Genomic DNA, 24,107 nt, shown 5'->3' on the forward strand with positions numbered 1-24,107 from the left:
TGTCTTTATATGTTATTAGGATCTTTGTGCGTGTCTAAGTCTTCACTTGACACCAAGCACTTATCCGACACTTCCTTCCGATCCACTCGTAACAGGTGAGTTCATACCCCTTAATCAATCTTTTAAATGTTTTTAAATACTTTATGGGGGGGATACAAGTAGAATCATGCTACTTATTATATCAATCACATGTGATTAATAAGCAGCTTTCAATTGATTTACTACTCATTAGCCGTTTTACCAAACAGTTTCCTTCAAATGTTGTTCATAAACACTTTATATGTTTAAAACTCCTTATTAAACTGTACATTTTACTCTGTATGTTTCATTTCAAACTCAATTACAATTGTGTTTCAAACAAATGTTTCTTTATACTTAAACTGTTTTATCAAACCCATGTTTTCAAACCGTTTTATAGATTGACATCAAGTCGGTCTTTTCTTAGATAATAAAACTTATTTTATGCTTTTATTTTATCAATTGCATGCCTATATATGTATAGATATATAAGAAATGTTTAAAAGACTTAGGAAGGCTATCCACCCTATTTCCTTTTCGCGCTTGAGATGTGGTCTGGTGGGACATCGGGTATCCGTCCGAAGGTTGTTTAAATATTAGTTATATATCATATGTACATGTGTAGTCATAAAGGATTTCCCAGTTCATTCAATACCGTTGGGTAGCAAGGGTATACTTCCATGTTCATACGTGCCAGTTACATTACTAGTAAGCTACCATATGGGTAGTTTAGGAAGATACTAGAACTATTACTAGAACACGATATCATACAATGAGTCAGTTCATTCATGAGTCAATACTTGATAGACAGAGAGAACACACGTCACAGCTAGTACACACAGTACATTACTATACATTTACATAGATACATCTACATAGATACATTTACCTGATTACACTTACATGATTACATTTACATGAGTACATTTACATGATTACATTTACATAGATACATCTACATGAGTACATTTATATGAGTACACTTACATGAGTACATTTACATAGATACATCTACATGGGTACATTTACATGAGTACACTTACATGAGTACATTTACATAGATACATCTACATGAGTACATTTACACGAGTACACTTACATGAGTACATTTACATAGATACATCTAAATGAATACATTTACACGAGTACACTTACATGAGTACGTTTACATAGATAACATATGATGAATTAATAGTACATTTTATATGTACAGATTCTGTCATATAATCCTCATTCTTATCTTCACTTTGTGATACAATCACATAATCAGCGAGATAGATTGGATTTAATATCCTAGTACCAAAGGATACTTTGCAGCATTAACCATTCCTAGAATCTCTGTTAGCTACAGAGGTAAAAGCACATCCACGAATGTCAACGGTTGATACCATTACAGGTATACTTTAAGGGACTAACTATTCCTATACCCAACTGTTAGCAACAGAGGTGAATGTACATCTACGAATGTCTCCAGTTAACACTGTAAGCTACCCTAGTACCAAAGAGTAATAATTAGGTTATTTATATTATTACCTCTATCTTGTGACTCATTCACATAACCAATGAGGTGAATTATTTGAGTATCCTAGTACCAAAGGATACAATTTCTTATAAAAATAAAAATAGTAGCACAGTTGGGTCTTGGTAGAAGACTACATTTAGAACAGTTGGGTCTTGGTAGAAGACTACATTTAGAACAGTTAAGTCTTGGTAGAAGACTACATTTAGAACAGTTAGGTCTTGGTAGAAGACTCCCTTTTATAATAGTAGGAATCATAGGGATTTCTAGGGTTTTTCAAACGTTTACATTTGTTTTACAAACATTTTCATACTTACATGAACTTTCTTTCAAAACATTTTCAAGTCTTTCATTACATGTCAAACAAATACTTACGTACAAATTAAGACACATTAATACTTATGATCTCACCAGATTTAAAGCTGATATTCTCTTTCAAAATAACTTGTATCCTCAGGTCAACAGTAGACAGGTACCGATGCAAGGTTTAGAGAAGATGGAGCTCATTCAAGACTCATCTTTCATTTTGTTTATACTTTAGTGTCTATTATAATTTGACATAACACTTGTATTAAAATTATGTTATTAATGCAATGGATGATGTTGTTGCTTGTTTACTACTTTTCATTGTTGTGATATTGTACATGACGTCCTCCGCCCTAGAACGTTTCCGCCGTTCTTGGTTTTGGGGTGTGACATAAGGCGTGAGGGGGGGGGGGTCCATCTCGTATACATCTATACACAAACTCCCGCTCTCCCTCCTAGAAACTCTGGTTATAACTACAGACTACAATTATACACTCAGAGGTGCCAATCGACATGTCTCATTAGAATCTCAACCTTTCATGTTTGTTATGTTTTTCACCATGTATAATGTTTACGTGTATGTTGTAGATTTCAAATCCAAAGGTATGTATATAAGTACACGAAGTTAAGTAATTATGTAAAGGTATAGCTACACTCTACTAACATGTGAATTTCAGTCCAAGCCCAATTAGCATGTAAGTGGACCATAAAGGCCCAATAACATGTAATAGGGTAATTTAGGACCAATAGACATGTAAGTGAACCACCAAGGCCCAACAAACATGTGACCCATAACGCAGGCCCAAATTAACATGTAATTGCCTCGCAAGGCCCAATAAACATGTCATGGAAAATATTGGGCTCAATATACACTTGAATGGGCCATTAAGGCCCACTGGCCATGTAACGTGAATATTAGGCCCAATAAAATTTTTATCGATGTATTTCGTCCATCTGTTATTATTTCGTTGTTTGTTTTAGTTCGAGGTTTACCGAATTGAATATAAAAGTCCTCTTTCGTAAAAAGGACGTTCTTGGCCAATAAGCCTCAAATTTTAAATTAAGGCCCAAAGTTTTGTAAAAATAACACTTTAGTCCGTAATTTATAAAAAATTGTAATTTCGTCCCAAATGTTTAGAAATTCACGGATTTAATCCAAAAATTTATATTTTGACATTTATGGCCCAGTTTTGCAGAAAAGTACATTTTCAGCCCCTTGTTTGTAAAATTGACACTTTCGGCCTAATTTTGATAAAAGTTACATTTTTGGTCCAATTTAGAAATAAATGTTATTTTAACCCCTAAACTTGGTTTATTTACATTTATGACTCAAACTTTGGTCAAATGACATTTTTAATCCAAAACTTTCATTTTCTCGCAAACTTAGGCCTAAAACCGTGAGGCCCAAATGTTTGGCCCATTAAGCTAAAAATTACATTTTTTGCCGCTTTGGAAAGCATGTTTATCATAAAAATGCATTTTTATACAAGTATGACCTGTTTGATCCTAATAAAAACATAAATGTCACTTTTTTCCCTTATCTTTTGTTTTCTTGACAACTTTGACCCTTAACAAGGTTTTTGCTTTGAATATTTTATATCTTAACATATAAACACTTTTAACTTGATAATATGATGTATAAGATGTCTTAGTTCATGGATCTTTACTCAATGTTACTTAAGATATCGAGATTTTTGTCAAGATCCAACACATTTTTACAAAATAAACTAAGAAATCACACAAGACATGCATATAACACATAGATCTACACATTTTACTTGTATTCTCACCCAAAAACTCTTGTAAAACCGAAAATAAGGGGGGTATGAACTCACCTTTGCTTGATGTTTCGGTTTTTGAAGAAGAGGTGAAGATATATTTGGTCCTAGCAAGCTCCTTGAGTGGATTTCGAGTTTAAGGAGTTTCTAAGAGTGTGATCATGGAATAAAGCTATGTAAGAAGGAGTTCTTGATGTTAAAATGAAAGAAGATGTTTGTGTTTGATAACAACTTACCAATGATAGTGATTGTGGTGAAAAATCCCCTTGGAAACACCCAAAATCTTGAAATTTTGAGGAATGAAGGAGGAGTTGTTCTTGAGAGCTTGAGAGAGTTTGAAGGAAATATCAAGATGTGTGTGTGTGTTTACCTTCAGCCAAGAGTAGAAGAAGAGGGGAAGGAGAAGGGTGTGCATAGATATATGGGACTTGTCTAGATGTATGTGATGCATTAAGCTAGGTTATCCTTTAAACAAAAGTGATGTGTCATGGTTTGGATTAATTAGCCATTTTTTTTTGTTTTACTTGGGCCGAAAATGGGCTAAAGAGAAGGGAAATAGATTAGCTTCGCCAATTTCTAGCTTTGTTTCGAAATTATGAGGCCCAATAATTACTTTTTGGCCCAATGGGCTCATTATATGGATCACGACCCAAAATGGCATAAAAGAATGGATTTATGGCTTACTAGGGTTTATTGGATTAGTTTTGACCCAATAGGGCCCATTAGGGTTAGAATGAATCATTCTAGGCCTTAAGGGTCCAAAATGTTATAGATTTATGAATTGGGTCCATTTAGAATCCAAATGGGGTTTCTAAGCCCAAAATAGTTGAATTGAATGCTTATTGGTCCATTAGGCCCAATAAGGAAATCCTAGTCCAATATGGACTTAAACCGGGTGTAACATTGCAAAAATAAAGTCTAAAAATTTCGTTTTAATTTAATAATAAAATCATAGTCATCAAACATCATATAAAAATCATAAACAGTATATCTCAAAATATCGTAACAATTGTAAAAATATCAGAGTATAAACATCCCAGGCTAAACAGATGATGTGTGTATTGTAATCTTCCCAAGATCCTCTTTTGAAAACTGAGTACCTGAAACCAAAACTGAAACTGTAAGCGCGAAGCTTAGTGAGTCTCCCCAAACTACCACATATCATATAATAAAATATAAAGCAAATACTGGGCCTTGCCCACTGCATCGGACCGAAGTCCTGAATAACTAGGGACTTGCCCACTGCATCAGACCGAAGTCCGGAATAACTAGGTCCTCGCCCACTGCATCGGACCGAAATCCGGAATAACCAGGGCCTCGCCCACTACTAGGGCATTGCCTGCTGTATCGGACCAAAGTCCGGACTAACTAGGGCCTCGCCCACTGCATCGGACTGAAGTCCAGAATAACTAGGGCCTTGCCCGCTGCATCGGACTGAAGTCCGGACTAACTAGAGCCTCACCCACTGCATCAGACCGAAGTTCGGACTAACTAGGGCCTCGCCCACTGCATCGGACTGAAGTCCAGAATAACTAGGGCCTTGCCCGCTGCATCGGACTGAAGTCCGGACTAACTAGAGCCTCACCCACTGCATCAGACCGAAGTTCGGAATAACTAGGGCCTTGCCCGCTGCATTGGACCGAAATCCGGATAAACTAGGGCCTCTCCCACTGCATCAGACCGAAGTTCGGAATAATTAGGGCCATACCCGCTGCATCAGACCGAAGTTCGGACTAACTAGGGCCTCGCCCACTTTATCGGACCGAAATCTGGAATAACTAGGGCCTTGCCCGCTGCATCGGACCGAATTCCGGAATAAACTGAACATAGCATAAATGTTATAGTAAACGTATAACATAATCACATGTACATGCATGAATTATAAAGACATCAAGCATACAAAACAACTTCTCGGGACTACCCCGACATCGGACCACAGTCTGGAACTACTATCATCTAAACGAGCCGACATTGTGGCCGTAGACCCGCTCCTACTAGAAGGAAAGTCACCTCACACTGTTGTAGTCCCGCTGACAAAACCCGAGCTGCTGGATGACAGATCCTGAATCTGTCAATTATCAAAATAAGACCTAATAGATAATTGGGTTCCAACTCATAAACATAAGTCCATACTTGGGGTAAAAGACTACTTTACCCCTATTTTAGCTTGACTCAAGCCCAAGGCCCAGTCCAAATGCCCAAAAGTCTAATAACGAACCAAGGCTCAACTATGACCCAATTTTCCCAATTGGGCCCAAGTCTCTACATGGTCTTGATCAAAGGCCCAACCATTTAGTCCAGTCTAACATTTGGCATTCTAGTGGCCCAATATCATATAACCATCAAGGCCCAAACTATGTCCCAATTTTCCAAATTGGGCCCAAACCCTCATATGGGTCTTACCCTAAGTCGATTAAATTATTCTAATCTGTTTGCTTGCTCTTGGATGGTCCATTATTATCCTAATCACCAAGGCCCAATAGGAAGGCCCAACTCAATTCCAAGTGAATTTAGGGTTTCACATAAAATGACAATTAAGGTTAAGTGTTTCTCACTTAACTCATTAAGGACTTAATCCATTAAGTCCTTTACTCTACTAGATAAATGATATGGAAGAATTTGGGCTTAATACACAATCCAATCCCAATGGCCCAAAGGTGGGTCCCAATAAGTCTAAGGCTTAAATACTCACAATTAGGGTTTTCTAAACCCTAATTAGAGTTTCCACCCAAACATGGCCCAATAGGCCCAAAGTTAATCTTTAAGACCATTAGGGTTTTCCTAGTAGGGTACCACCCACTACCAGCTCGGGTACTGGTGGTCAATGGCAGCTCGCGGCGGCGGCCACCACCTTACGGTGGTGGTTATGGTTCTTTTCATTAATCTTTTCTAATTAAAATTACAATGCTTAATGAAAAAATTAAACACACACACATACACACAAACTAACTAATACCCCCTCCCCCCACACACACAACCACCCTAGTGGTGGTCGGTGGTGGCTCGTGGCGGCGGTGGCTTTTTCCGGCCAAATAAAACACACCACACAAATTCAAAGGAAAAATATACACCCACCCACGCTATAATCTTACAAGCAACTCCAGCCACCCCTTGGTGGCACACAACGGGAACAGCAACACAAAACAGCGGCAGCTATGGTGCTTCCGGTAGCCTCAACGACGGTTCACCGACTCCTCACGAGAAGATACTCACGTCGACATTTCCTTCCTACAACAAACAAACGATGCGTCCTCATGAGGTTCTATGAGCTCAGCCACCCTTCCCGACGAATTAAGTTGAAGTACGATCCACACGCAATGAACACACACAGCACTGCCACCCATGTGGTGGCAGGTGGTGTTTGGAAGCTCGCTGCTAAAGGCTACGGTCGACGGAACGATTGTGATAATAGTGGAGTACAGAACAGAAAAGAGAAGGGGGATAGAGGGTTACGCCGCTACAGGAGGGAGGCAACAGAGGCGGCGTCACGACTTCGAGCTCCCGATCTTCCCTTTCTCGCACGTTAGAACCATGTTTTCTGCCTTCGCTGACAGCGGAAGCAGCATCAATGAACGGTTTCGCCGGCACCCTTGACTTCTAAAAACTTTTCAAATTAAATCATAAACTTATACTTTTAACCCTCAGCTTTTAAAATCCTTCACAAATTATTTTGGGACTTACATTTATTAATTTATTTAAATAAACGGGGCGTTACAACTCTCCCCTACTTAAGTTAGATTTCGTCCTTGAAATCATTCCTTACCATTTCCTTATGCTCCAAACCACTCTAGTAAAATGGTCGCCATACTAGGCACACCCTAGCGCTCCTAGGGTAGCCATGACCAATCTTCACAAAGCCCTAAAACCCTTAGGTGAACGAATTCCTTGCAACAAGATTACATGTACTCTATCTGAAATTTGCTGTCTCTAGATGATCTGAATCCCTAACAAACCACTCATACTGAATCATTATAGATGAACCCCACAGTGGGTGACTAAGCATTACTCAGCAATCTGTTACGCTTATCATACATGAGGTCCTCAATTACCATTACTGTTGGAGACCCAAAACTGTCTGAAACACTGATCTGCCTGAAAACACTGAACTACCTGAAACACTGATTGTCTGAAACAATGAACTACCTGAACACTGAACTGCCCGAAACACTGAACTGCCTGAACACTGAACTGCGTGACACACAGAACTGCCAGAAACTGTATGCTGCCACATGGCTGCTTCCCTACATCTACTGAGACCTACCTGGTCTCAATTTTCGCCAATCGTCTGAAATACCGGGTTCCAGCCCTACTGTGGAGCCAAAGGACTCCCTACTTAGTCGCCTCACACGACTTCTAAAAAAATCCTTCTCTTGAACTATTTGCTACTAATTATCTTGTCATTGTGGCTCTAACGGCCTTCTGATCTAACAGATTGGTTCCATGCGTCGAATCCTAACATCACCAATCCCAAGGCTAAAAGTGATTGCTGCATAACCATTGGTAGCCTTATGTCATAAATGACCTTAAGCAGTCCACTGCTTCCTTGCTCTTATAGTTGTAGTGGCGCTTCTACAGTCTTACCATTGGCTTAACCAGGTCTAATCCATCTGGGTAATTCCGAAATCCAATCCGTGGATTACCATATCCTCACTACTACACCCTAACAACACACTCATGCTATCTACCAACCCAGTGAATGCTATGGCTACACCCACAGACTTACAACACTCTATCACTATCTGGCTGCTAGTGAATGCTACAGCTACTCCCGCAGACTTACAACACTCTAATACTATCTGGCTGCTAGTGAATGCTACGGCTACACTCGCAAACTTACAACACTCTAATACTATATGGCTGCTAGTGAATGCTACGGCTACACCTGCAGACTTACAACACTCTAACACTATCTAGATGCTAGTGAATGCTACGACTACACCCGCAAACTTACAACACTTTCCATACTGGATCGAACACGCGCTTGACCGAAACTCAGCTGAACTCATGACCTGACTGGAATCCCCAACCTGATTCCCTAAGGCTTACTAGCAAACATTACGGGAACATGATCTCCTTATTGGCAAGTTTTTTCCGAACTTCCATCTCACACTTTCCTCAAACCATACAGTCTCTTGGGTTGTCTTCCTTCCAAACAAGGATACAAAACTTATCCCAGTTTCAAAACTGCTCCTACTTCTAAATCCTTGGATGATTCTACCCCACTTCGATTTAACTAACACCTTACGACACACAATACTGGAAGGATTCTCAATCCTTCTTACCATTCTATGCCCAATCTGCTGAAAACCACGTTTACCATTGCTAGTGTTTCAATACTAGTCAGTCCAAATGATCACACGACTTTCAAGAACCCTAATAAATCTCCGGTAATAACCCGCTAGACCCAGGAAGCTCCGAATATCAATTGGAGACCTCAGAATCTTATCAATTAGAGACCTCAGAATCTCTCGCTGCTTCACGGCCTTTATCTCGGCCGGAACGACTAGAATACCCTTCTGATTGACAAGGTGCCCAAGAAATTGCACCCCGTACAACCAGAACTCACATTTGGAGTACCTTGTAAAAGGTCTCTCCCTCCCCAAAGTCTCTATCACCTCCCTCAGGTGCTTCTCGTGCTGGTCCTCAGTCTTGGAATGAACCAAGATGATGTTGTACTCTCCCAATCCAATGATTTGGGAAAAGATATTTCGCTATCTGCTAATAATTCTCAGTATGCAATTGGCATATGACATCTCTTGATAGTATAATTCAAACACAAACAGAGGATAACCCAGAGTCACACTTACTCAAACCCTTGGAATGAAAGGCTCCACCATGCAATTTCTGTTGGATAAGGTGTCTAAGTCCATAACTATTTCTGGTAAGCACTTGACCCGACCCGACATGGTCCATTTGGGTTGCATGGCACCATGCAATTGGATAGACTAAATGAGAGAAATAACACTTGGAGATTATTAATATATTATAAGTTCTAATATATTAATAATATTATTTGATTAGTTTGATCAAGAATTAATTTAGAATTAATTAAGTGATCAAAAGATAACTAATTAAATATATGGGTTGATTATGTAAATCATCCATATCTTGTATAGTGGGCTAAGAGGCTCCATGGATTATCAAGTTGGGTTCCACCCATAGGATGCTCCATGGATGCCCCATCGGAGTTACAAACCCATGGGTCATGGAAATGAAGAGTCATGACACATTAGGGTTTACATGGTGTAACCCTAGATGTGTCAACACTATATAAGAGTCTCATACTCCACCAAAATCGGACACATATGAAACAAGAGGGCTAGACCAATTTTAAGAAGTGTGTATTCTCTCAAAAGTCTTTCCAAGAGCATTTGGTGTTGTATGAAGCATTTGAGGCATCACACTTGGGGTGCTAGGCTCACAAGGTTTCAAGGAACATAAGCAACAACAAGGTAAGTTATTCTATCTTTCATTCAAGTTAAAAATTGTTCCCCATGTATGCTAGATAGGAATATAACCTTGGAATTCAACTGTGCATGATAATTAGACAAACATAGATCCAAGTTTATTAGGGTTGCATGTACACTTAGGAAGTGTTAGAATGCTCAAAACCCATCAGTGGTATCAGAGCCTACGCTTGTTTGTTTGTTATTTGTGCTAAATAGTTGAAAAAAAATTCGATTTTGTGCAATCTGCCTGACGAACTCGCCGAGTCCATGGGGGGACTCACTGTCACAACTGGAAATTTTGTGTCATGTAATCTATACACTCAAGCTAATGTGAATCAAAGCTTAAGAACATGTGTAACACCTATGATTATGACTTCAAAAACTTCAATCAAATACATTATACAAGTACTATAAATAGTCATCAAACAATTGGAGACCTTAGAAGTCCTTGTTTAAGTCCATTTTGGACTAGGACTTCCCTATTGGATCCAAATGGACCAATAAGCTTCCAATTAGACTATCATGGGCTTAGAACCCTAATTGGGCTCTAATTGGACCCACACTAATTTATTTCAACATTTTGGGCCATATTGGGCCTAGAATGAAATGAATTAAAAGCTTTGATCCATGAATACCCTAAACTAGTTCAACAAAAATGGAAAAATCATACTATATTCTTTTATGATAAAATTCACCCAAATTAACTCTAATATTGGGCTTAGGGGCAAAGGCCCAAATTCTTCCTTTTCCCTTTCAAATTCTCGGCCCAAGGCCCAAGTCCAAGAAGAAATGGAAGAGTTGACTATTTGCTTGCCACCTCATTAATACCCAACATGTTTCCATGCACAACTCATACTTCTAGGAGCATATCACTTCAAAGATCACATCTCTTCTTCCTATCTCTCTCACTCTCGGCCATACACCCACACACACTCACAAGAATCTCTCAAACACTCTCAAGAACATCCCTCCCTCTCCACTCAAAATCTCGAAAATTAGGAGGCTTTCAAGAGTATATTTCCACCAACTCTTCATCCAAGGTAAGGCTATGCTTGGATCTATGAATTAAATTCTTTGTTTTATCAAAATCCTTTCCTAATCTATGCAAAAATCGTGATCTTGCATCCTAGAACCATCTCAAACTCGAGATCTTCAAGAAAAGGGTGCTAAGGCCAAAAATCACCAAGTTTTCTTCCATCTTTTCTTCAAAAACCGAAATCACACACCAAGGTGAGCTTCATACCCACTATTTTCTGTTTTTATGAGTTTTGTGGGGGGGGGGGGGGGGAATACAAGTGAAAGTGTAGATCTATATGTGTTTTGTATGCCTTGTATGATTTCCATGCTTACATGTATGCTTTTGTGTGCTATAATGTTGGATCTAGCCATAAAACCCCTCAAAACCGAGATATATCTTATGTTAAATGATTTTAGCATCAAAACTGTGATTTTCTGTAAAACAGTGGACTATAAGTGTTCCAAGTCCTTTTCAGAGGTTTAAAATGCTTTTTAAATTTAAAAAGGACCAAAGTTGCAAAAATTTTACAATTTGGGCCAAAATTGTCAAAATTGCGAAAAAGAAGGGTTATAACCGAGAAAACTGAAATTTCAGGGACTTAAGCTGTTTTCTATGAAAAATATGCTGGAAAATATTTATTTCAATAATTTTTGGTGTTAAAATGTCAAGAAAATTGATTTAAGGACCAAACCGGAAAGTACTTAAAATGAAGGGTTGGAAAGGTAAATTTTACAAACAAGGAGGGGCTGAAAACAGAAAATTTTCAAGACTAATTCAATACATGCAATTTGACCAAATAATGGTACCACGACTATCGACAAAATACAATACATTACAACACCAAAAGTCGTTGCTAAACGAATTGGATCGGTCTCGAACCAATAAAAATCCGAAACTACTAACTCGACGACACTATGATACTTCAATACTACGATTCATACAAATAACGATTGGGAATTCATTTATGTACGAATCGAACAATTTATTTTTGGGAATGTAATGTTTAAACAATGTACTTCATGTAAACTTTACTGGTTGTATTGTATTAATGCATGGTGACGAATGTTGTTACGTTTCATATATATACAATGTTATGGTATTCAATTGAGTCACGACAGCCCCCGAACGTTTCCGCCGTCTGGTTCGGGGGTGTGACAGGTTGGTATCAGAGCTTTGTTTATAGTGAACTAGCATGTCGAGCCACACATTGATATGCAACTATAAACCAAAAAGAGGGACTAACAGAACTCTGAACAAAACAAGTAAATAAAACACGCTTGCTTACATTAGGGATAAGGACCTAACGCCGAATCAAACACAATAATGCTGCTATCTCGGTTAACTCGGGACTGTTCTTAGTGATACCAAGGAGTGAATGTAGCCTGATCAACTACATTCTCTCCAAAGTAAAACTAACACACGTCTTGATGAGATCGGGATAGCTAGGGAACCTAAAACTATACCCTTTACCACCAACAAGAGAACGTTTGCTTAGTCTGTACAATAGTCATAGCACCTAGGAATAATGTTAGCATATTTACGTACTCGCGCAGACAACATGGCTGGTTTTCATCACCCTAGAGACCCCTATTTCCCTAATCAGGGAAACAACGGGTGGCTAGAGGAGGAGGAGCCTGAGGAAGAGCAGCAGGGTATCCAGCTTCATCCGGTTCTAGTAGCTCACGGGATATTTGGGGAGGAACCGGAGGAGAATCCGGGGGAAGCACACGGCGTCGGACCCGACGAATATGTAGACACTGACTACGAATTTGGAGAGATCGACGACGACGACGAGGAAGGTCAGGTCGGGGATCAGGACCCCGTCCCACCATGTGAGAACGAGACACAGCCAGATCACCCCGCTCCGCCAGTGAATTCCCCAAGAGAGAACCGTTCTCTCGAAGCGGAGATCGCTGCGCTGCGGCAACAGCTGTACGCTATGGAAGCTCGGGCGGTGAGAGCAGAGCATGAGAGGGACGAGGTTATTGGAGACATGGCAGACATGGCGCAGCTACTGGCGCAACATTTCGGCATATGATCTCGGCACCACCTCCAGACGCAGCACATCGCGATTAGGATGGACTTATCATGGTAGGACATTAGGAACTATATTATGTACTTCGGCTTTATGTTTAAGTGACTACACTACTCATGGAGCCGTTATGCTGTCGGATTAGTGTCACTTATGTATGCGCTTACGAGCAAATTTTCTTGTACTAAACGCGGATAATATTAATAAACTTTTATGTGTTTTGCTATGATATTACAAGTTGTTATGTGTTGAGAAGTTATGATTGTATGCTTGATGATAGTAATGTTTAGGTTCGTACCATACGTCTAGTTAGTAGGATCACGACCACACAGGGACCGCATACACTCAACATCTCTCCGTTTCATGGCAGAAAGATGCCTTGCCGAGCTACTCGCGGAAATCCCGAGCCAACTTCGCCTGAAGTCGACACCACTGCTTTCCAGGCAGCCGTGTCCGCTGCGGTCACCGCAGCTATGGCACAACTTCACCGAGGGAACAACGGAGGAGGCAATGGGCAAGGCTCCGGAAGTTCGAACAACGGGACGAATCAAGGACCCACTAAAACGTGCACCTACAAGGACTTTGCGAACGCTAAACCCCGAACTTTCAACGGCACTGGAGGGGTGATTACCTTGAAGCGATGGATCGAGAAGGTAGAGTCGGTGTTTGAGATATGCGATTGCCCCGAGCAGATGAAGGTGAAGTTCGCGGCCTGCACTTTTGTGGACCAAGCCCTCACTTGGTGGAACAGACACGTGGAAGCTATGACGCTCCCTGTCGCCAACTCTATCCCATGGGCAGAAATGAAAGAAATGTTAATGGCTGAGTACTGCCCCCGAGGCGAAATACAAAAGATGGAGCAGGAACTATGGAACCTCACGGTACAGAATGCTAACACCGACGCCTACATCTCGAGATTCAGCGAATTATCTCTATTGTGCCCGGGTATGATCACGTCAGAAGGAAAGAAGGTTGAACGATTCATCTGGGGACTGACATCCCCCATTCAAGGGAATGTGATAGCTGCGAACCCTGAAACGTTTGACAGTGCGAAGAGATTGGCCAAGAGGTTGTACGATCATAACAACAAAAGGGGCGAGAAGCCAGTAGAGACTGAGAAGAAAAAGGAGGGTGATGGCAGGAGAGGGAAGAACCCCAAGAGGAAGGGGCGTCAGGGCCCCGAGACCTCTAAAAGGCAGCAAACAATGGCAGTTAACGCTGTCACCGCACCGGTTCCAGCCACACCACATGCTCCAGCCTCAGCTGCTTCAAATACTTCAAGACCCTACTCCGGTAATCTTCCCAGTTGCAATAAGTGTGGCCTCCACCATCACGGCGAATGCAGGGAACTCCATTGCACCAGTTGCAACCGAAGGGGACACACTGCAAGGTTCTGCAGGACGTACCCTCCTAGGAACCAGAGTCAGGGAAACAACCAGAACAACAACAACAACAACAACAACAACAACTACCGCAATAACAACAACACCAATGCCGGCGGCAATAATGCAGGGCCTAGCCACACCTGCTTCGGGTGTGGAAGGACGGGGCATTTCTGCCGAGATTGCCCTAACAACAACTCAGGAAACAGAGGAGCAGGAAGAATGCTGACTATGGGTCAGAGTGATGCAGTTCAGGATCCCGCAGTTGTGACCGGTACGTTCCTCCTAAACCACACTTATGCATGCATCTTATTTGATACCGGAGCAGAGCAAAGTTTCGTGAGCGAGAAGTTTAAACATTTATTAAAACAACAACCCCAGAAGCTAAATGAAACATATACGGTGGAAATGGCCAATGGGAAAACCGAATCCATTGAGGAGATCTACACCGGATGTACCCTAACCCTTAACCAGCACGTTTTTCGAATAGACCTAATGCCAGTATCAATTAGGAGTTTCGATGTAATTATCGGCATGGATTGGTTAAGCCCCCACCATGCTGAGATTTTGTGCCATGAGAAGGTCGTTCGCCTTCGTCTTCCGAATCACGAAACCCTAGTGATTTACGGAGACAAACCCAGTACGAATCTTCGCCTCATCTCGTGCATCAAAGCACAAAAACATCTGCGAAAGAACAATTTGGCGTTCTTGGCTCACATTGTGGATAGGTTCAAAGAAGAAACTAACATCCAAGATATTCCGGTAGCGTGTGAATTCCCGGATGTGTTTCCTGAAGATCTTCCAGGAGTACCCCCAGAGAGACAGGTTGAGTTCCGAATCGACCTTGTTCCAGGAGCGACTCCTCTCGCTAAATCACCATATCGGTTGGCTCCTGCTAAAATGCAGGAATTGTCCAGCCAACTCAGTGAGCTTCTGGACAAGGGATTTATCCGACCTAGCTACTCGCCGTGGGGAGCTCCGGTGCTCTTTGTCAAAAAGAAGGACGGATCTTTCCGAATGTGCATCGATTACAGAGAGTTGAATAAACTCACTGTTAAAAACCGCTACCCACTCCCACGAATCGATGATCTATTCGACCAGCTCCAAGGAGCTAGTTATTTCTCCAAAATAGATCTACGGTCTGGATACCACCAACTCAAGGTCCGAGAAGAGGATATTCCCAAAACCGCTTTCCGAACCCGCTATGGACATTATGAATTCGTCGTAATGCCCTTCGGTCTAACAAATGCACCTGCCGCATTTATGGACCTAATGAATCGAATCTGTCGACCGTTCCTTGACAACTTCATCATTGTATTTATCGATGACATCCTCGTCTATTCTCGAAGCAAAGAGGAGCATGGCCAACATCTACGACCAATTCTAGACACTCTGCGATCGGAAAAGCTTTACGCCAAACTCGCCAAGTGTGAGTTCTGGCTTCGGAGTGTGAATTTCCTAGGCCACGTGGTTAGCCAAGACGAAATTCATGTGGACCCCTCTAAGGTCAAAGCTGTGGAAGGATGGGAAACTCCGACTACGCCCACAGAAATTCGTCAGTTCTTAGGCCTAGCAGGCTACTATAGGAGATTCATCCAAAACTTCTCTAAGATCGCCAAGCCGCTTACCTTGCTTACACAAAAGGGAGTGCCATTCAAGTGGACAGACCGAGAAGAGATTGCGTTTCGAACCTTGAAGCAAGCTCTCTGTAGCGCTCATGTACTATCTTTGCCTGAAGGAACGGAAGATTTTGTAGTCTACTGTGACGCGTCGAATCAGGGCTGAGGTTGCGTTCTCATGCAACGTGGAAGAGTGATAGCATATGCGTCCCGCCAACTAAAGACGCACGAGGTAAATTACACGACCCATGACCTAGAACTGGGAGCCGTGGTCTTTGCTCTAAAAATTTGGAGGCACTACCTGTACGGTACAAAGTGCACCATTTTTACGGACCACAAGAGCCTACAGCACATCTTGAATCAGAAGGAGCTGAACATGAGACAGCGAAGATGGGTGGAATTGCTAAACGACTACGAATGCGAGATCAAGTACCATCCAGGTAAGGCCAACGTGGTAGCTGATGCATTAAGTCGGAAGGAGTACGCTAATCGCCGTACGAGAACACACTCGATAAGCATTCAATCTCATCTGGCCACTCAACTTGCATCAGTCCAGTCAGAGGCTATGCAAGCGGAAAATAGAATTAGCGAGGCGTTGCGCGGGATGGAAGAGAACCTAGAAGCAAGAGAGAATGGGGTATACTACTTCATGAACCGTATTTGGGTCCCAAAAATCGGAGGATTTAGGGAGATCGTTATGAAGGAAGCCCACAAGACACGATACTCCATTCATCCTGGATAGGACAAGATGTATTTGGACATTAAACAACACTATTGGTGGCCTAACATGAAGGCGGAAATCACGACTTATGTTGGTAAGTGCCTTACGTGCGCCAAAGTAAAGGTGGAGTACCAGAAACCTTCAGGATTGTTACAGCAACCGGCAATCCCTGAGTGGAAATGGGAGGGAATTTCTATGGATTTCGTGACCAAGCTGCCTAAGACGTCGGACGGACTGGACACCATATGGGTAATAATCGACCGACTGACGAAATCTGCCCATTTCCTACCAATCAAAGAATCCTACAAGATGGAGAGACTGACGCGTTTGTACCTACGAGAAATCGTAAGACTCCATGGAGTGCCAAAATCTATCATCTCGGATAGGGACAATAGATTCACGTCGCGCTTTTGGCAGTCACTCCACAAGGCAATGGGCACTCATCTCGATATGAGCACCGCATATCACCCACAAACGGACGGTCAAAGTGAACGAACCATTCAAACGCTTGAAGACATGCTTCGTGCATGTGTGATATACTTTGGAAAGTCTTGGGATACCCACCTACCGTTGATCGAGTTTTCATATAACAATAGTTACCATTCGAGCATCAAGGTGGCTCCTTTCGAAGCACTGTACGGGCGTAAATGTAGATCACCGTTATGTTGGGCGGAAGTAGGTGACACCCAGCTAGCAAAAACGCATATGTCAAACAGGGCACTAACGGGACCGGAGATCATTCGCGAAACCACAGAAAAGATCGTCCAGATCAAAGCTCGATTACAAGCATCGCATGACCGACAAAAGAGCTACGCTGATAGACGGCGAAAGCCCTTAGAATTCCAGGTCGGTGATCGAGTATTGTTGAAGGTCTCACCCTGGAAAGGGGTTATACGTTTCGGAAAACGGGGAAAGCTGAACCCGCGATACATTGGACCTTTCGAAATCGTCGCCCGAATAGGCCCGGTAGCCTACAGGCTACAACTACCCGCGGAGCTAAACGGTGTACACCCCGTGTTTCATGTCTCAAACCTAAAGAAGTGCCTATCAGACGAAACCCTTGTCATTCCTCTTGACGAAATCGAAATCAATGAGAATCTCCTGTTCGTCGAAGAACCAGTCGAAATCATGGACAGGGAGGTGAAGCGTACTAAACAGAGCCGCATCCTGATCGTGAAGGTACGGTGGAACGCAAAGCGTGGGCCAGAATTCACTTGGGAACGCGAAGACCAAATGAAGCAAAAGTACCCTCACCTATTCTAGCATTCTCGAATCTAGCTTTCAAATAGAATTTCGGGACGAAATTCCCTCTAACGGGGGGATGATGTCACAACTGGAAATTTTGTGTCGTGTAATCTATACACTCAAGCTAATGTGAATCAAAGCTTAAGAACATGTGTAACACCTATGATTATGACTTCAAAAACTTCAATCAAATACATTATACAAGTACTACAAATAGTCATCAAACAATTGGAGACCTTAGAAGTCCTTGTTTAAGTCCATTTTGGACTAGGACTTCCCTATTGGATCCAAATGGACCAATAAGCTTCCAATTAGACTATCATGGGCTTAGAACCCTAATTGGGCTCTAATTGGACCCACACTAATTTATTTCAACATTTTGGGCCATATTGGGCCTAAAATGAAATGAATTAAAAGCTTTGATCCATGAATACCCTAAACTAGTTCAACAAAAATGGAAAAATCATACTATATTCTTTTATGATAAAATTCACCCAAATTAACTCTAATATTGGGCTTAGGGGCAAAGGCCCAAATTCTTCCTTTTCCCTTTCAAATTCTCGGCCCAAGGCCCAAGTCCAAGAAGAAATGGAAGAGTTGACTATTTGCTTGCCACCTCATTAATACCCAACATGTTTCCATGCACAACTCATACTTCTAGGAGCATATCACTTCAAAGATCACATCTCTTCTTCCTATCTCTCTCACTCTCGGCCATACACCCACACACACTCACAAGAATCTCTCAAACACTCTCAAGAACATCCCTCCCTCTCCACTCAAAATCTCGAAAATTAGGAGGCTTTCAAGAGGATATTTCCACCAACTCTTCATCCAAGGTAAGGCTATGCTTGGATCTATGAATTAAATTCTTTGTTTTATCAAAATCCTTTCCTAATCTATGCAAAAATCGTGATCTTGCATCCTAGAACCATCTCAAACTCGAGATCTTCAAGAAAAGGGTGCTAAGGCCAAAAATCACCAAGTTTTCTTCCATCTTTTCTTCAAAAACCGAAATCACACACCAAGGTGAGCTTCATACCCCCTATTTTCTGTTTTTATGAGTTTTGTGGGGGGGGATACAAGTGAAAGTGTAGATCTATATGTGTTTTGTATGCCTTGTATGATTTCCATGCTTACATGTATGCTTTTGTGTGCTATAATGTTGGATCTAGCCATAAAACCCCTCAAAACCGAGATATATCTTATGTTAAATGATTTTAGCATCAAATGTATTTCTACATACAAAGTGTTTCAAGAAAAATAGCTAAGTGGTTTAGTAACAATTTTCTTTGGGCTAAAAACACAAATTTTGGGCCTAAAATGTGAAAAATACAAAATTAAGGGCCCAAATTGACATATCACGAATTCTGATGGATGAAGTGTGTCAAAACAGTTTCAATAAAACAATTTCTGGAAATATACTCATTTAGAGGATTAAAAACATAAATTTCAAGCTTAATGGGCTAAAAATGACAATTTCGGCCCAATGAGGCCCATTATGCGAATTTTTCTGTTTTGGAGGGCCAAAACTGTGATTTTCTGTAAAACAGTGGACTATAAGTGTTCCAAGTCCTTTTCAGAGGTTTAAAATGCTTTTTAAATTTAAAAAGGACCAAAGTTGCAAAAATTTTACAATTTGGGCCAAAATTGTCAAAATTGCGAAAAAGAAGGGTTATAACCGAGAAAACTGAAATTTCAGGGACTTAAGCTGTTTTCTATGAAAAATATGCTGGAAAATATTTATTTCAATAATTTTTGGTGTTAAAATGTCAAGAAAATTGATTTAAGGACCAAACCGGAAAGTATTTAAAATAAAGGGTTGGAAAGGTAAATTTTACAAACAAGGAGGGGCTGAAAACAGAAAATTTTCAAGACTAATTCAATACATGCAATTTGACCAAATAATGGTACCACGACTATCGACAAAATACAATACATTACAACACCAAAAGTCGTTGCTAAACGAATTGGATCGGTCTCGAACCAATAAAAATCCGAAACTACTAACTCGACGACACTATGATACTTCAATACTACGATTCATACAAATAACGATTGGGAATTCATTATACATGCGAGTGTGCACAGACGTCTACGCACCATCTTTGGGCCCCACAAGTGTAAAATCTTGTTTGTTGAGCCTAGCTAGCCCAACGACCTGATCTTAAGGCCCGAAGACTTCTATCTTACGAAGTGTTGGGTTTTACCGATCCGACACGACGTAACCGGACTTTCAATGGCTTGTATACTACTGGTCCCCAAGGGTCCTTTAGTGTCGCTAGTAGAGTCTACCTTTCATGCGAGGCGGGTCTGGGACCCCTCGTACCTTTTTATCCCCAACCGGCTAATGGAGTCATCGAGGCCTTCGTGTCCTCTTTCTCTTCGGATGTGGGACTACACGTAGTCAGGGCGGTTGGATAACGTGATTAGTACGGACGACGCCTACGGGATCGTTAGTATCGCTATAGACTAGTCGTTTGTGTAACGCGTGTTTGTAGCAGATAATCATGCTCAAAAATAATCCAATGTCGCCTGGTAATGATAACTTCATGCGTTGCAATAGTTTCAATGTAAATTCATGGGATTCAAAGAATTAGGAAAACATCGGGTTTTCCTAGGGTTTTCAATACATACAGATTCGAAATATCTACAATTTCAATGAACAATCTCTTTTTTTCTTACAAGTATAGAAACAAACAAGCATACTTATGGATCTTCACAAACGTTTTCAAAAGCTTCTCTTTTCAGAAAATATCGGATTTTCTGGTGGTTTTCAAACGATATGAAACATTGTTTTTCAAATACAGCTTATGAACTCACCAACATTTCATATGTTGACGTTTTTCAAAATACTTGTATTCTCAGGGAACCAGTGAATCAAAGGAAAACATATTCAGTGATGGCTTGCAGTTTATTTATGTACGAATCGAACAATTTATTTTTGGGAATGTAATGTTTAAACAATGTACTTCATGTAAACTTTACTGGTTGTACTGTATTAATGCATGGTGACGGATGTTGTTACGTTTCATATATATACAATGTTATGGTATTTAATTGAGTCACGACAGCCCCCGGACGTTTCCGCCGTCTGGTTCGGGGGTGTGACACTCACCGAGTTCATGTGTATCTTCATCCTACTCGCCGAGTAGGTTCATGCACTTGGCGAGTAGGAGCCTTAGAATGCAGATTTTCGACTTTATTTGCTGGAAATGGACTAGAAACATTACCCTAAACTGTTTTGGTACTTGAAAAATTGTTTTAGATGGTGTAATATCTTTGCTAATCCATTTACAACAAGTTATCAAAATTACAAAGTTTTAAGTGTAATTTTGTGTAACAACGTAAATTTTCAAAACAATTTTTCATTTTCAAAATATTCATTTACTCACAAAATAACATCAAACATATTGTATCAAATGTATTTATCACAAAAACATCTCCCCAGAATCCAAAATATAAACCCCTCAAGTGTGTACGAATCATGCCGGCGCCTTCCCGCGCTCATCACTGGTACCTGAAACACATAACACAACAATTGTAAGCATGAATGCTTAGTGAGTTCCCCAAAATACCACATACAACACATACACTACTCGAGGCTATAATATGACCCTCCGGTCGATGTGTCTCAGCGGGACCCTCCAGTCCCGTAGCTCGTTGGACCCTCTGGTCCGGTCATAACTCGTTGGACCCTCCGGCCCGGTCTATATCCTCATACAACATACAACTATCACATAGCACATAGTCTCATACATAACACATAAGACCCTCTGGTCCACACAAATATACCACTCTAGGTAACGTATAGTGAGAAGACTCACCTCGCGGTCTCGATAAGTATCTGTCTCGGAAGAAATGTGATCTAGCCTCCGCCTAATCACACAAAGTAATACTCTCATAAATACAACAATACTCAACCCTAGAAGTCAACAAGGTCAATGGTCAAACTTGACCCGACTCGGCGAGTCTACACGTGTCCACTAACTCTCTTAGATTCTATCTTGGCACGTCGAGTATTTCCCTTAACTCGACGAGTTCCACCAGGCATGAATCGCGGGGCCACCTCAACTCAACTCGCCGAGTCTCAAGAACAACTCGGCAAGTTCCAACTTGAACTCAGACCCGTGACTCTCCCTGACTCACCGAGTCATTCCCCCAACCCGGCAAGTTCACTCACTGAATGATTAACGGGCAACCTTCATACTACTCACCGAGTCTGCTCTTGGGACTCGGCGAGTTCATGCCATGCACAAACTCAAAACAACTTCTGAGGTCAGATCTGTTCCATATAATCATAGATCTGGCCTCCCCAAGCATGATAATCATGTAAAGTTCGGACCTTGACACACATATAACATAGAAATGGTCCAAAATGGTGATTTAGCCCAAAAAATGACATTCCAAGCTCATGACTTCCAAAATGACTCAAAAAGCTCCAAAGGTTAAGGTCTATGGACCTCTTTGAGTCCAGATCCAGAACACAAAATCGAGGAGGGACCAAAATACCACTTAATCAATCTCTAAAAGGGTTAGGAAAACCCTAACACAAAGAATCAACACCAAAACTGAAGAACGTCCGAGAATAATACCTCGATGCAGTCTCTATGAGCTCAAAACCACCAGAAATCGTACCTCCTTCAGCCTCCTCTTGCCTTAAACACTTCCTTCTTGCAAAAACACCCACCAAAGCTCAAGATTAGCCTCTCCTTCCTCACAAACGCTCTCGGTCTCTTTAGGGTTTCTCTCTGGGGTTGGTGGCCGCAAATAACGGCCATAAGGCCCTATAAATAGGTCTCAAACTCTGGAAATTAGGGTTTCATTAAACAGCGTGGACTCGCCGAGTCCACTCATGAACTCTCCGAGTCCAGTTGTGAACTCGCGTACCAATCCACGACCATACTCGGCGAGTCTAGATGCCAACTCGTCGAGTTCCCCCTACAAAACCCAAAATAAAGGAACAAAATATTATACCTGGGAATTCGGGTGTTACAATTCTCCCCCACTAGAATCAGACTTCGCCCTCGAAGTCTCACTCTGCAAACAACTCCGGATGTTGCTCCCGCATCTCACGCTCCGGTTCCCAAGTCAATTATGACCCTTTGTGATGCTGTCGCTGGACCTGCACCAGCGGCACTTCCTTGTTCCTAAAAACCTTGATCTTCCGATCCCTGATCGCTACCGGTCTCTCATCATAATTCAGGCTCACATCCACCTGAATATCTTCTAATGGCACCACTGCCGACTCGTCGGCTATACACTTTCACAACTGCGACACATGGAAAGTGTCATGAATCTGACCCAACTATGCTGGCAACTCGAAACGATAGGCTACCCTGTCTACCCTCGCGATCACCCTTAAAGGTCCAATATATCGGGGCCCCAACTTGCCCCTCTTCCTGAATCAGATCACTCCTTTCCAAGGAGAGACCTTTAGGAGCACAAAGTCGCCGACCTGAAACTCGAGCTCGGACCGGCGCCTGTCCGCATAACTCTTCTGACGACTCTGAGCGGTCAACAACCTCTGCTTGACCTATTGGATCTGCTCTATCGTCTGAAGCACAATCTCGGTACTGCCCATCACACGCTTCCCTACTTCTCCCCAGCAAATAGGGGTTCAACACCTCCTCCCATACAACAGCTCAAATGGCGGCATGCCAATGGTCGAATGATGGCTGTTGTTATAAGAAAACTCCGCCAAGGGAAAATACGTGTCCCAAATCCCTACGAAATCCAATACACATGCCCGAAGCATATCCTTGAGCGTCTGAATCGTCCGCTCACTCTGTCCGTCTGAGGGTGGTATGCAGTACTGAAATGCAGCCTCGTACCCAACTCCTCGTGAAACTTCTTCCAGAATCTGGAAGTGAAACGTACATCTCGATCTGAGATAATCGAGATTGGCACTCCATGCCGTGATACCACCTCTCTTATGTACATCTCCGCCAACTTCTCTGTGGAAGAGCTCTCACTGATGGCCAGGAAGTGAGCACTCTTCGTCAATCTATCCACAATCA

The sequence above is a fragment of the Lactuca serriola genome, chromosome 3, assembly GCF_051521515.1.
Source record: "Lactuca serriola cultivar US96UC23 chromosome 3, Lser_US96UC23_V15, whole genome shotgun sequence".
NCBI classification, from domain to species: domain Eukaryota; kingdom Viridiplantae; phylum Streptophyta; class Magnoliopsida; order Asterales; family Asteraceae; genus Lactuca; species Lactuca serriola.